We start from the raw sequence: 17,857 nt of genomic DNA, 5'->3' as shown, positions 1-17,857 counted from the left end.
AGAAGGGGACATCACAGGATGAGATGGTTGGATGGCATCACCGACTCAATAGACATGAGCTTGAATAAACTCTGGGAGTTGGTGATGGACAGGGAGGCCTGGTGTGCTGCAGTTCATGGGGTCGCCAAGAGTCAGACAGGACTGAGTGACTGAACTGAACTGAACTGTATTGACAAGATTCAATATTAAAATTTGCTGTAAGGTTTTGATGGTTGAAAATGCTTGAGGAATGAGGTGGTCTTGTTTAAGTGAATTATTTGGATTATCTATTCCACCCAGGAGTAAAGAGAATTTAAACCTAGGAGTCCTAGGATTTCAAATTCAGTTGTTAGACATTGTTCTAACCCATGTGCTCACTTCCCTGTGTTTGATTGTGCTAGGCTGGGCACAGCTCAGCCTTTGATGCTGTGGGTGCCCACGGTGTATTTGGGGCATTATTCTACACATGTCAAAGAGTAAATAGGTGAAACTTATTTCACCATTAGAGGCTCCAAGGAGCATCTGCATCCTGAACATCTTCCCTTGGCATTTTTAAAAAATGTAAAATCATTAAACTGCACATTATAATTTTCCATATCCTTTTAGAAGCAGGGGATAGGAAAAATAGCTCACTAATTTATTGAGTTTATTTCCCTGAATCATCCCTGCTCTATAGCTGGGAAATCTGATAGAGAAAGAAGTTCAATAACTCATCTAACAAGGCTCAGTATCCGTCAAAACTCAATCTACAAACCGCATGACTCAACATTAATGCCAATCTCTTAGGCTTCTTGAGAGGAAATATGTTATGCTTAATAGTATGAGGGCTTAGGCCAGCATAGATATGTCAGAAACCAATGACCTGGAAATGACTGAGCTTAGATTTTTATATGACTGAGAAAAGTGAGAATGTTACTCACTTGGTCCCATCTGAAACACACACTAATCCCTTTCCTTGTTCATTCACCTAACTGTGTGTGAACGGCAGCCAAAATAGATGTATTTGCTCGATCAAGATACTAAGAGTAGAAGACACTCATTCTCTCTTATGTCTCCCCTCTGGCCCCCATCTACAAAATATGAGTGTTTTATTTCTTGTTCAGGTGGCCTTTACTGAACTTTTGGAGATGGCTACAATTGACTACCTGGGATGATACAGTCTGTATTCATCTTCTAAAGAGAGCTCTCTTTAAATAGTTTCAACAGCTTCAAATATTTCTATGGACTTCCCAAATGGCTCAGGGGTAAAGAACCAGCCTGCCAATGTAAGAGCTGCAGGAGAAGCAGGTTCAATCCCTGAGTTGGGGAGATCCCCTGGAGTAGGAAACAGCAAACCACTCTGGTATTCTTGCCTGAAAAATCCCATGGACAGAGGAGTCTGGTGGGCTACCGTCCATGGGGTTGCAAAGAGTTAGACACAAGTGAGCATGCATGCACTGAATATTTCTATTGGAATTGGAAAGCTTTAGGCATCATAGAAATATTATTGAAATACCACATATTGAATGACTCTTCCATGACATGCTTAGGGAGAAACACAGAGGGAGTGCAGTGATGTCTAAGTTTAGCTCTTGTTGACAAAGAAGGTTTGAGCCTAGCAGAGCAGTAGAGCAGACAGGTATGTATCAGCCCAGGAAGTGGCTGCATGACAAAGCCCATGGAATGGTCTTCATAGAATAGTGGCCACAGAAAGACACCCATGGCTAGAGAAGCAGGCTCAATCGTGACCACACAACTGAATTTCAGTGGCATTTTCCAATGTAACCGACATCTCAAATTTAGGGATCTGGACACTGAACTCAAGAAGTCACCTCGTTTATCACTTTGATTTGCTGAGATGACAGCACATAAATTACCATCCTTTCCTTTTAAAGCATTTGTAGGCTGTCAGAACATCTTGTCCAGGCCCATTTTCTTCCTCCTTATTGGAAACCATGGCCCATTCCCCCTCCCACGGTCTCAGATTCCTTCTCTTGTGCTCAGGGCTTCAAGGCCCTAGTTGATAGATTTCCTTTCTTTGCCAACTGAACGGGAGTTCTCTTGTCTTTTCGCATGCAATTGGACATTGGTGAAATCTCAGGGATATTGTAAGGGCAAAGAGTGATCCATTTTGTAGTTAGAATCTGAGGCACACGTGACTCAACCAGTTCCTCGATGTCTGGACCTGGGACTCTTGAGAGTCCCTTGGACTGCAAGGAGATCCAACAAGTCAATCCTAAAGGAAATCAACCCTGAACATTCATTGGAAGGACTGATGCTGAAGCTGAAACTCCAACACTTTGGCCACCTGATGCAAAGAACTGACTCATTTGAAAAGACCCTGATGCTGGGAAAGATTGAAGGCGGGAGGAGAAGAGGATGACAGAGGATGAGATGGTTGGATGGCATCACTAACTCAATGGACATGAGTTTGAGTAAACTTCAGGAGATAAAGGAGGACAGGGAAGCCTGGTGTGCTGAAGTCCATGGGGGTGCAAAGTGTCAGACATGACTTAGGAACTGAACAACAACAGAGGTTTATTTGAAAATGACTGACAGATTTTGATTAAATTCTCCTCTTCCAGACTAGTTTTGTGTGTTACTACAATGTCATTTTTTCTTGACTAGTGATTCTAAAATCCAGGATTTACATACTTTATGGGAGGGCCATTGTGGGCTTCCCTGGTAGCTCGGACTATAAAGCATCTGCCTACAATGCGGGAGACTCAGGTTCGATCCCTGGGTCGGGAAGATCCCCTGGAGAAGGAAATGGCAACCCACTCCAGTATTCGTGCCTGAATCCCATGGACCGAGGAGCCTGGTGGGCAGAGTCAGACACGACTGAGTGACTTCTCTTCACTTCATTTCACTTGGTATTGTTTGGGAGATTAGATGATTATTTACAACCAGGAATTTTCAGGGGATTTATTCCTTCTGATCTGTGAATTCCAGATAATCACCATCATTACCAAGTGCCCAACATAACCTTTTTTGTTCTCCCTATGACAGCCAAACCTCACAAAAGATTCAGCATGGCTAATTTAAAATACACTCCACTACTGCACACGACAGGAATGAAGAATCAAGGTTCTTGTATCCACAGTGTAGATGGAAGGAACTATTTCTCTGAAAAATAAAATCGGTTGAAATAAACATATTGTTGTTCACTATTTTTACCGTTTTGAGGTCTTGTAAAAATGATCTTTACTCTTTTTACAGTGGTAGATCTCATCTATACCTGGCCTTATGCTAAAGGGGGCCAAGCCACTGAGGTTATTCCCGAAGGAAGGTGGGTCCACACAAAGCCCAATTTATGTTTACTCTTTGGTGACAGCTTACTGTGAGGTCTGTTAGTGACAGGCTATTGAGCGGCAATCCATCTAAAACACCATGTTTCCTGGGGGCTCCGTTCATGCTGTTCAGAGCCAGACTAAATCCCCAGGGATTTCCATTAGGCCTTCAGTGAGTTCTACTCCAAGGGCAGTGAAAACCGTGGGACTCCAACATACATGACAAGGAATGACTATGAGACGAATATCAAGCAATGCTGTTTTTGCAAATGAGAAAGGAGTCAAAGGAGTTTGTTCTTCTCTCTGCTCTGTATCACAAAATAGCAAGGCCCTGTCACTGGCAAGATTAACAAATCCCCCATATGTAACCGTGGGCATCCTTGTCCTCACGATGCCTCAGGAATGACAAATTCCCAAAGACACATTTTGGAAAGCTGCAGCCCAGTGTTTGCATGTGAAGGTGATGACAACCACGGAACCGCAGCTCTAAGCTCAGTTCTAGGGCAGCCCTCCCTCTGCTTCCTTCCCAGTCGTGTTATTTATCCACTGGAACGAGCTTGACACTCCACACCTGGACTACGGCCACATGCAATCCCTCTTGCTCATGGAGTATGCAATGCTGGAGCTTTCTTTGGACTGAAGCCATCATCAGCCTGGTCTCTCCACTCATGAGTGATCTAATTTCAGCACCACTGATGGTGTTCAAATGGGACCATTTCTCTTTTGGGAGTTTATAATTCTGAGTCAAGACGCGAGGTCTTCTTCCCTATCAGTGTCTGGCTGTTTTCAGTATTTCTTCTCAAGTTTGCCTTGCCCAAGGCTGACAGACAAAAATGACAAAGTAAAATCTGTATCCTCCCCTCTGCCTCCCAACCAATGCCACTCCTTGAGATCTAAGACTCAAGGTCCATGCAAGATGCCTGGTCTCTGTTTTCTCTATGGTGTGGTCCACCATAACCCTGCCTGCCCAAACCTCACTGCCCATACTCTCTGCACGCAGACTGATTTCTCATTTGAAAAGCCTTTCCTTTCCTGTTTCCCCATCAAAATCCCACTTCTTCAAAGATTCCTTTCCTTTCACCATATTCTTGGATGTTTCCTCTTGCTACCAGCCTTGGTTAACCTCCCCTTTCTTTACTCAAAGCCTAGCACTCTCTTGTTTAAAGCTATGCTTCTTTGTCTTGTATACATTCTTGGTTCATTGATGATACTGTTTTTGTAAAGTCTAGTGCCTGCGAGGGCTGAAATGGGGATGTTTTTCCTTTTTCTTCCCTTGTCTTCTTTCCAGGTGATAAATGGTATATTTCCGGCCATATCAGTTAAACAAAGGATGTCACCATTATCCAACTGGAGCCAGTGACCCCTGAAGAAACTCAGGGCTGAAAAGTCCCTGCCATCTAGGAGCCATCAGCCTGAGGCCACTCCCTAGGGTGAGCCCCGAGGAAGCTCAGGATGTGAACACACAGCATACTGGCCCCAGGTAGGTGAGGTACATATCAAAGAAATGGTTTCAGTGAGTCCAGACTCTTGCATCTTCCCATACATAGAAAAGCGCCAAGTTCCTTAACTTGGGGTACCTGGTTTTGTTTAATCAACAATCATTTTTTAATGCTCCAACTACTTGCCCTTTGTTGTCAAGCTCCTATCCATCCTAGTTCCTGCCCTCGCCTCCTTGGAGCAACTTCTCAGGGCTTTCTGAAACACTGCCTCCCAGGCTGCAGTCCTCATTTTGCCCCAAATAAAATTTAACTCTTAACTCTGATACTGTGCAAATTTTTTCAACACACAGTAAATACTCTTAACGCTCTGTTGACTGACTGGTTCACGTCACCATGATAATCCAGGGGGGCAGCTATTAAAGATCAGTGTCTGGAAATACACAGATGGTCAAGGGAGGTTTTAAACAAAAGTGAATGTCATAGAACTATAATTATTCTCCCCTCGGTTGCACAAAGGTTTGCCATGATAAGCCGGCTATTCAATTTTTTGTACTGCGGCTTTTCTCCAGAGTACACCATTTTAATTTCTTGATAGCGTCTTTTATTTAAAGGATAATAGATGAGACTATTAATTTAATGTAAGAACTAAAAACCTTCTGGATGGATTATCTGGAATTCCAAAAGACTAAGCAGTTTATTTATACAAAGAGAGCGATAGAGAAGCCCTTGCTTTCTGCCCATAATCTTCTCCACTTAGTGTGGATGATGCATATTTTATCTGTTGGAACAAAAGTCTTTTGTCGTTGTCTCTTCCCCCAGGGCACTGAGGCCATGCAGAGGAAAATAAGGACAGACATTCCATCTACAGTTGTGACGTTACACAGTTCTCGGGTGAGCACCCGCATGGAGGTCTTCACTACGGGAAGAAGCTTACAAGAGTGGCAGTGTTTGAGAAGAACCTAAGCCAGTCGTTCTTAACATCAGTATGTGTTTGACTTCCTGGAGGAGATAGGCAATGGTTTGCTCCATCCCTGGTTTCTGATTTAGTGGGTCTGGGGTGGGCTTGAGAATTAGCATTTGCAACCAGTTGCCCTGGTGACAGCATTGCTTCCGGTTCCTGGGACACAGTTTGGGAACCGCTGACCTAAGCTGACTTCTGCGAGCTCCGATGCTTCCTTCTGCCCACAGAGATCCACCTGGGGCCAGAAAGGAGCCAGGAGAGGGGCTCAGCTGCTGATGAGAAAGAGGGCTGCCTAACGCAGTCTCCTCAATGGAGGAATTCTTTTGTGACAGCATATCTGTAACAGATGCACTTCACTTGCTTCTCTTTGCATCCTCTCTCCTTATATGTTTCACTGCGATGGGCCTGCTCACCCCAAGAGGGTGAATATATATTTAGGGTATTCACTGGTGAGTCTTCAAGATACAGCCTAAAAGGAAGGGCTGCATTCCTTCTTTGCTATTATTGAAACTGGATTCCTTAAGAGTAGGGATTTTATATTATTCACACCATGTTTTGCACAAAAGAAATGTCTGTAAATCTGAATCTTACTCTGGCTGATGTCATTGGGGTCCCGACACTGTAAAGAACTTGGGGCTTTTTACAAATAATAAGGTTTAGGGTGATGTGTGTGTGTGTGCTCAGTTGCGTCTGACTCTTTGGGGCCCCATGGACTGTAGCCCACCAGGCTTGTCTGTCCATAGAGTTTTCCAGGCAAACATATAGGAGTGGGTTACCATTTCCTCCTCCAGGGCATCTTCCAAACCCAGGGATCGAACCCATGTCTCTTGCGTCTCCTGTATTGGCAGGTGGATTCTTTACCATTAGGGCCACCTGGAAAGCCCCCAGAGTGCCATGAGATACCTCTGAAGAGGTATTTCATGTCCTACCTGTTGATTGCAGATAGAGAGGTACTGACAACATCAATCAGATGGATAAGTCTTTTCCTTGAGTGATGAGTCCCATAGATACAGCCTATCATGTGGTCCCTACATTCCAGGCCTGCTCTCACTGACCACAGGTTTTGTGTATGGACTGAAATGTCATTTTGGAGAAATACGACTCCTTTCTCTCTTAGAGAAATGATGGGTTCCCCACAAAACAATGACCTCATAGAATGACCATCATAGCCCACTCTATGGACCTCATAGAGGTCCAGTCTGATCTGTGGACCGAAACTGTAGGTCATCACTGGGACCCATGGAAACTGTAGGTCATCACATGGGACCTGGAAGCTCTTCGCATTGGTAGAGAATTCAAAACACAGGCAGCATGTCAACCGCATTTCTTAACTCCTCCCTCCTTTGTGCCTTCCAGAGATGGGGAATTCAGAGCTGCGCAAATGGAGAGAATAGATCATATCGGCCCTGCCTAGCTCTGACTATAGAACATTCTTTCTTATACTGAATGGAAATATGTCACTTTGTAACTTCTACCACTAGGTCCTACTTGTATCTGTAGAGGCCAGCAGAGCAACTCCAATTTCTCCTTCATCTTCAAATATCAAGATACCTGAAAATGACCCTCTTGCCCTTCACTCAAGAATTCTTTAGGAGAAACACCCACGATTCCTTCATCTGTTTCTTACTTTACACGGTTTAGACTTACCTACCATCCTAATTGCACCCTTCTGTAAGCCACTGAGTCAGGTTATATCCCTTCTAGGTTGAAATGATAGGAGCTGGTGGAACAGCAGAACCCTATGGTAATTGGCTCCTACCAGCCCCAAGTCTTCAGCCTGCCTTTTGGTCTGGTAAAACAAACTTTGGCAAAAAAAAAAAAAAAAGTTTAATCAGGAAAATGAGAATACAGAGAAACAAAGGAAGACACTCAAAGGAGATCAAATAATTATAGTTTAGTCTTTGAGCATAGTCAAAGGCCTTTAGTTCCTTCTCAAGGGCTACAGATAATATTCTGAGCCATATCCTGTGAGCTGTCATAGGACCTAGTGGTAGCTGTCTACCTGTGAGACCCCTTATCCACCAGGTGGATAAGTTAACTACATGATGACCAGATGTAGCCGTGACATAGGCTGCCATAAGAAATGGCCTCAAAAAGTGGAAAAAAACCGACCCTGGGACTGAAGGTTAACTGTAAAGGTTAACGTAAAGGTTAACTGTAAAGGTTAACTGTAAAGGTTAACTGAAGGTTAACGTAAAACAATCAAGACAATGCTGGTCAGACCACCGATGATCAATTTCAAGATGATGGTTAGAGCTGACTGTCAATTTCACGATGACTTCTGCATGTAGCCCCCTCCCTCTGTCTATAAACGCTCTTGCCCACTGATTGTCAATGAGTGGGGAGTCAGCCTTTGGCCAGAAGCCTGCCTCCCCCACCAGTTGCCAGCATCCAAAATAAGACCAACTTTCCTTTCCACTTTCCTGACCTCTTCATTGGCTTTTGAGCAGTGAGCAGCCAGACCCTACTTTTGGTAACAGTGGTAGTGAAACAATGCCTCTTTTCAAGGATACTCAATTCATTAAATACAAGTTCCACTGTGAGATGTTATTCACTTTGCAATGGTAAGATATTTACAGTGTTCAAGAGTTCTCCAATCCAGTGTAACTGCCCCATAGAAGGATGAATAGGGTGTTCACTGTTTCAGATTGGCAACCTTGGCCCTGCCTGAATGGACCAGGGCTTTGGCCCTCTGGCTGGAGAAACGGAATGATATAAAAGAGCTGGAAGGATTATGGATCACCACCACGTTGCTTTCTCACGCATCTCCTTCTGACATTTCTCTTTTTTAAATGTATGAAAAAGTGAAAGTGTTAGTGGCTCAGTTGTGTCCAGCTCTTTGCAACCCCATGAACTATAGCCCGCCAGGCTCCTCTGTTCATGGAATTCAGGCAAGAATACTGGAGTGGGTAGCCATTCCCTTCTCCAGGGGGTCTTCCTGACCCAGGGATCAAACCCAAGTGTCCTGCATTATAGGCAGATTCCTTATCATCTGAGTCATCAGGGAAGCCCCTTCTAAATGTATATGTAGCATTAAAGCCAATCTCTCCCTTCTGGGTACAAGGTATAGTTTTCAGATTCCAAAGGTATGTTCTATGCTTGAGGCAGGCAGGAGTTCTCTAAGACTACTTACAAATTACATGGTCTATTTTCAGAAGAACACTGACTATTGCTGGATTAATTCAACCTAAACTCAGAGCATGTATCTAACCTGTAGATGTTTATGTGATTCAAAACACAATGCAAATCGCTAGTCAACAGCAAGTAGCAGATATTGGAAGACAGCATCTAATTCTTCAGCTTTCTGAGACACAACGTGGGTGTCACTGTCAGGATTGGAAACTTGCTTCCAAGCATAGCTTGTGAAGACGGCTCTTCTTTGTGTCTCCTTTAATGGTTTGGCTACCAGAAGGCAAACAGTATGGGTTTGCATCTCTTTTGTAAGCAACAAATACGCCTACTCCTGACATCGTGCATGCTCAGTCACTTCAATCATACCCAACCCTTTGCAACTCTATGGACTGTAGCCCACCAGGCTCCTCTGTCCATGGGATTTCCCAGGCAGGAATACTGGAGTGGGTTGCCATGCCCTCCTCCAGGGGATCTTCTCGACCCAGGGATCGAACCTGGTGTCGCGTATGTTTTCCACCTTGGCAGGTAGGTTCTTTACCAATGGGGCCACCTGGGAAGCCCCTAAAGTCAAAAGATCCCAACTAAAATCATGTCGATGTATGGCAAAAACCACCACAATAGTAAAGTAACTATAAGTTAATTAAGAAAATACACCACTTAAGAAAGATTCAGGGGCTCAACAAAACACTATTTTCAACCAGGGATCTTTTCACCGCTGGGACAAATCATCTGCTCTGCTCCACTCTATTCCTGACCCATAGTAACTGTATTTCTTTGATATCAGACATTTATATCACAGTAATCAAATCTGCATGCTTAATATTGGGTATATATGTCAAAGACTCAAATTGTTCACCCTACCAGTTTGCCTTCCTCCTGGGCATAGAGCTAAACTACTGTTTCCAGCTACCCTTGCAGTTAGGTGTGGTGACAGAATATGGCAAGACTGAAAGAATTACTTCCAGACTTGTACCACTGAATATCTTCTGCATAATCATCTATCCCTCCCTTTCCCTATCTGCCAACTGCATATGAAACACTCAGGAGATCGTGGAAGTCAGGTGTTAAAGATAAATAAGTGTCCATCACCCTGGGTGCTGGTATGGCCTCTGCCAATTAGATTCACACGGATGAAAAATAATCTTCTATTTTGCTAAGCAGCTATGTGATTTAGGGATTTTCCCGTTGCAGCAGCTATCTAATTAATAGAGTCCACATAACCTCATTGAGGATGGAATTTAATGACACATTGTAACAAGTAAATAATAGCATCTACTACCTATATAGTGACTACTTTGTTCTGGACATTGTGCTAAGAACTTCACTATCACATTCATCCTCATAACATCTCTGAAGTAGATATTATTATTACTTCCACTTTAGGCAAACCAAGAGCTTGAAGTAGAGCAGGGTCACTCAGTTACCACCACAGATTATATCACTGTCACCAGTTATCACTGCCATCTCTGTAAGAAGGTGATACATCTCCACCTGTTGCTATGTGACTTGTAGTACCTCCCCATGGAAGTAATATACATCTCCATGTCATTGACCATTGGCATTGGCATGGCACGTGGCTTGTTTTTGGTCAACAGAATGTGAGTGGATAACTTGTGTCATATCTGGGCAGGACTTTTAAGAACCATTGCCTAATGTGGCATTCTCCTTTCTTTCTGACACTGGAATGGAAAGTTCCAGATCAGACGGGTCCTTCAGCCGGGATCCCAGAGTGAAGAAGACCTGAGGGGCAGAGTCACAGCTGACCAGCAAAGGCATATAATTTGGGGGAGAAATGAACTTTGTTTTGTTAAGTCACTGGGAGGTTGGAATGGTTGCTACAGCATCAAACCTAGTAAAAGCTGACAGATAAATCTAGAACTTGATGCAAATGTAGTTAGTTAGATCCAGAGTCTGTGCTCTTCACCACCAAACAACACCTCTAAGGCATACTGTCACATGTGCACACATTCCTGTTGGATGATATGATGCAAATTTACAGCATCATTAAAAAAAAAGTTATGTTCTCATTCTGGGTAAGAATGCCTGTAAGTTTAAACAGAAAACGGACACAACACAAGGATTAAAACTTAACTTGCAGATGTCTCTCTCACAACGCATATAAAATGTCCAGTTTCAGTCCCTCTCCCAACCTTGTTGGGAAAAAAAAAATGTTGGCACGGATGCGGATCTTATTGATTCATTTGCTGATTCACTTTGTAAGGTTTTCACATTGGTGACCACATCTCTGTGACTGGGAGTTTGGCAGTGAATAGTATCTGAAAGAGCTACCAGTTCTGTATGGTCCCTGGTCCTAAGCGCAGGCATCAAGAGGAACCAAGAAATGACAGACTGAAGAGGTTACCGGGATTAATCTGACCTGGATTCATCTGTAAAAACATGAATTAAACAGCCATTTCATTAAAAATTGGGGTTAACTTCCTACATTGTAAGTAGGAAAGCTGATTGATGGTCTTAATGCGTCTGGAAAAAAGAGATTTGAATGGTTGTTTGAACATTGTGCAAGGAGAAAAGTCAGCCTCTGGGGTTTTGTTTAAATAACTATTCAATTCAGTAATAAATAAATAATTGGGCATCTACAGTTGATTAGCAGGTATGGTTAGATCAAAGCTGTAGTTTAGGGAATACTGAATATTCTTTTTAAGATAACATTGTCTTTCTTTGTTGGAAGGAAATGATGTTGTATTATTAATTAGTGCCAGTAAAATGTTATCAAGTGTGGGTGTATTATAGTCCTTTGTCAGAGGAGAGTCAGAATACCATTCGGGCACTAACTACAGTTATCATGATCTCTTCTTTCTATAGGGTTCTGATTATTTCTAGTACAAATTATTTTAAATATACTTTAAAATGTATTTTATCCCAAATTATTTCATGCTATTTTTCTACCTCTTTAAATACTTAAGTACAATGAAGGGAAAATAATCTGAATTCAACAGAAGTGTCTCCATAATTTTTCAACTTTACCAATTCCCCTTTGATTAATACTACTGAATTTAATAATTTTACAAAAATCTGTGTGAACCAATTCTCTCTTGGTACTTAAATGACAATTATTGAAAATAAAAGAAAGAATGAATGCCATCTTAGTAAGCCAAATCCAAATTTGTTGAACTTAAACATCTCTGTTCCACCAACCTTAAAATTCTGTTGCAATGAACTTAAAAAAAAACCACCTTGCTTTGAAAAGTACCACCACTTTAAATCTGGTAATAAATAATTAAATAAATAAATAACTGCCTTCTCTCCGAGCTCCCTTCTTTCCCCCTGTTCTGATTCTCTCTGGTCCACTTCCCTTATTAACCAATATATTATTTATGTATCATTTGGTTAAGGAATAGTTAGTGATAAAAAGAAAAGCTTTATCTTGCCTACCTGCTCATTTTGAAAAAGAGGGTTTATCTTGTTTTCAAGAAAATTCATTTTATCAACATTATTAAACCCTTGAAGAAAGTAACATTTTCTATCTGTGAATGGAGTTATGCTTCCATAAGGCTGTATTTACTTTCTCAAGAAAAAAATGAAGTATAGTATTGATGTACACTGTTGTGTTAGTTTCAGGTATATAGGAAGGTGATTCAGTTCTGTATATGTTATACATACACATACATATGAATATATATGTATATTCTTTTTTTCAGATTCTTTTCCACTATAGGTTATTACAAGATACTGAATGTAGTTCCCTGTGCCATACAGTAGGTCTCTGTTGTTTATCTATTTTATATTAATATAAATATTTCTTAATTCCAAACTCCTAATTTATCCCTCTCTCCCCTCTTATCTTTACTGATTTTTAATTTCCAATGAATTTCTTATTGCTTATTAAACAGTTATTCTCATGTTTTATTTTCTCTTTTATCCTGTAAACTAAGGGTAATTTGTGAGAATAGGGAAGAGTATGAGAGTGAATGGAAGCAATACTATATACTCAAAGGAAACAGCTGGTGCTGGTCCTGCATATTAAACAAACACCTGGGTCATGCAAGTGAATATATTACACTGATGTTCAGGAAATATCATGGTGAGGTATCAAAATTATATCAAAAAATTACAAAATGGCTCCAAGGGCGCAGGAATAGAATTAAGTTGCTCTTCTTAACAAACCCTACTTGAAATGGGTAAACCAATTATTTGGGATATGCCACTGACTGCCATCAGGGCATCATGACACTTTGCTTAGCGATTAGCCATCCAAGAAGAAAGCAAACCACAGTCTGGTAAATAAGCACTGAATACATGAACATGGAATCTACCAGAACTAAGGACGATTGAACAGTTTCACTTAGATCATTTACGTTTCTGCCTTTTTTAAAAAAGAAATTAATGAGAGAAATTCAACTTTACTAATAATTTATATTCTTATCTGACTTTATCATCATAAGGAACATCCACTTTCTTTCTGCTGGTGGGATCAGATGAAGCAAAGGCAGAGTAAGCTGCCTTGTTCCAGTCCCAATAATATTCCATGCATCACCTCTTTCTACTTTAGGTAGCAATGCTTCTATACATTCAACTATAGTTAAACTAGTCAATATCCACCAGGAATGAAATGTAAGTGCAGTGTAACATCTCACCCTTTGCCCAGATTTGGAACAGACTGCTTTCATTTTCACTAGCAATCACGAGAAAATAAAAAAGATTGGAAAGTGTAAACACACTGCTTTATCCAAGTCATGAGTGCTCTGCATGCCTCATCTTTGGAAAGCAATGAAATGCCCAGCAAGGAAAACCAGGATACATCTTGCTTACCTTTGTAAACAACAATCCAGAACTAGCTCAAGACCACACACGCATAAAAACATCCTCAAAAGAGAATGACATCCAAGCGAACTGCAGATTCTTTACTAACATTTCCATCCAGTTGCCAAACCTTGACTGGGCACTGCAATTCAAACTGTGCCTTGTAGCACCTGAATGCCCCCCTTTAAAAGCTTGCTATTCAAAATGGTACTGCCACTTTACTATTTTTCCTTATCAGTATCAGTCTGGGGGAAGGTAGTTTGAGGACCTGGTACCAAAATTGAGGAGAGGAGGGCAGAGAACAGTCTTGCCTAAGGTGAACACAGAACGGTGAGAGGAACTTACCCGTTTCCCCTGTATGAATGCGCAAATGGAAATGGAATGATAATAATCGTCCCCTCTGGCACAGTTTCTTCCTCGCTTCTATTGAGAGAAGTGACTCCTGTTTGCTATGCCTGCAACCTTAGAGATGTAGTTGCTCTGCTCACATGCTGACTTGAAGTTAGACACTGGGTCTCATCTCACAGACGCACCCGGATTGCCTTTCCTGGGGCTCACCAGCTCTGCTGAGAAGTCTAGCGGTCTGGACTAAGAACACACTATTTCTTCACCCTCCTGGGTTTCAGGACCCCTAGACGGCAGTTGGTTGGCTGGTATCTCCCTGGCCATAGTGCTCCCTTTCTGCCCTCTACGCCCGGCAAAAAAGTTGAGAGAGAGAGAGAGAGAAAGGGAGGGAGGGTGAGGGATGAATGAACATTTTTGAAGCAAAAGGGGCTCGGCTGAAACTAGGCAACTCTCATCAGGGACTGATCGTGGCTTGCGCGCGCGCGCGTGTGTGTGAGTGTATGTGTGTGTCCCTTTCCTCCCCCGAGGGTGGGATTTCCCCCATTCTCAGCTCAGCTCGGATCCTCTGCTGTTTCAATGTTCTCTGCATAGCTATTCTTCTGATGCACTGCCATGCGTGAAATGGATGATTTGCAAGCTTCTCTGTCCCACGCAATTCCGTGGATAATCATATATCCAGATTCTGCACGGGCAAGGGAAGCGGTCCTTAATGGAGAGGGATTGACTTCCCACGACCGAAAGGAACCAAGAGTGTTCGCTGGGGAAGCGGGTCAGATGGTGGGAAGCCGGCCGCCTGGGCTCTGGCCTTGGTGCTGAATGCGAAACTCGCTGCCCAACCGGTTCAGCGTCCCCGGATCAACTTTGGGAGATTTGATGGGGCCCGGCTAGTTCTAGACATCCCCTCGCAGGCTGCCGGCTAGGAGCTGGGCAAAGCCCATGCCCTGGGACCCTCCGCAGGACACTTGGCTGCCTTATTTCTTTGCTCGGATCTGGGAAAGTTTTGTCCAACGTTTATTTGTAACCGGAGTCACTTTCCCCCTCCCACCTGGGTCGCCATGGAGACTTGAGCTCTTTCTCTTTTTTTTTTTCTCCAGGCAAAATGGGCGAAGCTTAGTTAGCTCAGCCCTGACTATAGCAAGCCCCTTCTTCTTTTTAAGCAGCTCCTGGGCATCCCTCTCCTCCATTTTCCAGCAGAAGAAAGGTAGGCAGGGAATGGTGCTGGCTGAAATGTGGCATTGTACCCGGTTCTGTGGGGGCTCCTTGTGATCAGCAGACTCTGGATAAAAGCAGTCAGTAGACATGCTAACCGAATGATAAATCTCCAACTCCTGCACATGGGAGTTTCACCCCCCCCCCCCTTCCTCTTTGGGGAGTGGAGGCAGGATTCTTCAGAAAATTCTGGTATTTTGTTTCTACACTAATCTCACCCCATTACTGTGGCTGTGTTTGTCAAGCTATGTTTCCTCTCTAAGAGCCTCTCCATATTGAACCTGGTACAAGAGATGTACCTGTGGATTGACTCAAAGGTTTTATTGGGTTTGGGGAATACTAGTGTTATTTCTGTTAAAAACTCATTCAAGCTCAATGTCTTGATGCAAATGAACATATACCCAGGAGGAAGCAAGCCAGAGGATTCACCCAATCCCCTAAATGCAGTAAACATCTCATTTTATCATTTAGAGGTTTTTCGTTGTTGGTGGTGATTTTTCCCCTCTTATAATTACAAAACAATTCAGCTTACTTCTGGGGAGAGCGTCCTATCACTGTTGTTAGTCATTATATCATGACTGGTTATACTGATCGAAGACATTGGGAGTTATTGTTTCCCCTTCTCGGTTTCTTTCTTCCCACCCCTCACTTTTTCTTTCCCTCCTTCTCATGTTTCTCTCTCCGTCTCTCTCCTCCTCTCCTCTAGGCAAAGAACAAGGATACAGCTTTCCACAAAGACGATGGGCTTCTCCCAACTGTGAATGACTACACAGCAAGCCACCCCTGCCAGTCCGTCCCTGCGTTTCATCTTTGCCAACGGATGTTGAAATGATGTCTGTAATCACTGACGGGGTTTCTCCGAGCCCTGAGCATGCAGACCCCTCCTCTCCCCGCCCCCCCCCTCCGCCCCCCTTGAGAGTTTTCAGTCGCTAATGAGAACCGTATGAAACAGATTTCCCTTCTGTTATGTAACCTGCTTCTCTCTCGCCTGTCCCTTGATTTGGGCATACCCCGTTTCTCATCAGAGTGGAGATGCATGCAGCGGCGGAAGCTGGGGAGGGGGAAGTGGGGACCAGAGGGCACGAAACCTCTTGCCCAGGTCGAAGCCAGCTTCTCGCCTGCCAGCAACTCAGCGCACCGCTTACCTTGCTGCGGACCGGGTGGCTTCATTCAATCAAGATCCTCTCTCCTGGAGCGGAGCAAGCTTTAATAATTCACTTACACGATGGAGAGCGAGGGGAGAAAAAAAAAAAAAAGACAAGAAAAAAAAAAAACCCCACATAAAAAGAACAAAACCGGGGTTTTCAGATGGTCAAATCTCACATCGGCCCCGGGAGGCGGTTAGGAGACTCCATTCTCCTCGCGGCGCAGCCAGCTCCGGGTCTAGCTTCCAGGTTCCCGCGGGTCCCCACCCCTCCGCCCGCCCAGCCTCTCCGGCCAGGTGCGGCCGGCCGTCTTGGAACTGGCTCCCTCTGGCCGCGAGCGGAGAGCCGGGCTGGGCGCCGGGGGTGCCAAGCGAGGGGCGGAGGGGTGTGCGATCGAGCAGGGGCGGGGGAGGGGGGGCGGAGACCGGGTAGAGAGAGAGGGAAGAGGGGGAAAGGCGAGAGTGGGGGAAAGGAAAAAAAAAAAAAAAAAATCCCTGGCTAGGAGAAAAGTGCTGGACCACGCAGGGAGACGTCATGAAAGCCGCAGATTCGAAGAATGGTCCTCAGTTCCAGGCGGCTGGCCGAACCCGGCTGGCAGCGCACGAAGCGATCAAAGCGAGCGCAGCGCCGCGCGCTGGAGGCAAAGCGGCCGCACAGCGCTTTCCGAGAGAGGCGGTGGGGCAGGGGGCCCGGGGTGCTGGGGGGAGCGGGGGACGGCGCGGGAGACCTGGGAAAGCCCACTCGCCGCCCCTTTTCATCACCCGTGTCGCTCCAGATCGCCCGGATTAGGGGGGTAGAGGGAAGCATCTCTCCGATGCCCCCGCACCCCGTCCTCCTCAAATCCCAGCCAATGCGGAAACAGCCAAGGCAAACCCCACCCCTCCAACACGAAACTGGAAAAGTGGGGCGCTAGAGGTCCGGGAGGGTTAGGGTTAGCCCCCGGTTCCCACCATTCCTCCTGAGCCGTCTTGAGTTATTCTCGGAGATAAAGCCTGCAAAGCAGGGAAGCCGAAGCTCGCGGCTGCGGGGGTGGGGTGGGGAGGGATCAGTGCTTGACTTCGGGTGGGGAGGGGGCGCCCCTTCTTTCATGCTTTCGTGACATCAGGGAAAAGAGTTTCTTGCCCCTGGTTCCCTCTGGGCTCGGATGGTGAGGCACCTCGGGGTGGGGTGGGGGGCTGGGGAAACCGGAGGGCGCACCTTCCGCGTGGCCGGGAGGGGGCGCCGCGAGGGGCTGCGTGCGAACCGAGGGACAGCGCCCCCAAAGCGTGCCCCGCCCAGACCAGCCGCTGCCCCACCCCTAGCCTCGCCCCACGCTGGCTCTGCTGTGACACCGGAGGAAGAGAAGGCGACTGTGGGCTTTTTCATGCGTAATCCGGGTTGCCTTCAAAGCTGACTTTGTCAGGTCCTGCACCACCGCCTCCCCCCACCTTTAGAGTTTTAAACTTGCTTTGTATGGTTATTGGAGAAGGAAAAGGCAACCCAACTCCAGTATTCTTGCCTGCAGAATCCCACGGACGGAGGAGCCTGGTGGGCTACAGTCCATGGAGTCACAAAGAGTCAGACACGACTGAGTGACTATCACATCACTTATATGGTTATTCCGGGGAACACCTCAGA

General features: G+C 44.7%; 1 protein-coding gene across 1 annotated transcript in view; it reads right to left on the bottom strand.

Annotated features, from left to right (window-relative positions):
• The window catches only part of KCNJ6 (potassium inwardly rectifying channel subfamily J member 6), a 319,730-nt gene extending 303,142 nt beyond the window's left edge, over positions 1-16,588 (bottom strand). The window contains exon 1 of the mRNA XM_043875432.1: positions 16,241-16,588. The gene's annotated coding sequence lies outside the window, so the exon portion shown is untranslated. The remainder of the gene's footprint in view (positions 1-16,240) is intronic.
• Between the last annotated feature and the right edge of the window lie 1,269 nt (positions 16,589-17,857).

This window comes from Cervus elaphus, chromosome 19 (assembly GCF_910594005.1).
Source record: "Cervus elaphus chromosome 19, mCerEla1.1, whole genome shotgun sequence".
NCBI classification, from domain to species: domain Eukaryota; kingdom Metazoa; phylum Chordata; class Mammalia; order Artiodactyla; family Cervidae; genus Cervus; species Cervus elaphus.
The sequence above is the reverse complement of the archived record's forward strand: the minus strand, read 5'-3'. Positions and strand labels throughout refer to the sequence as shown.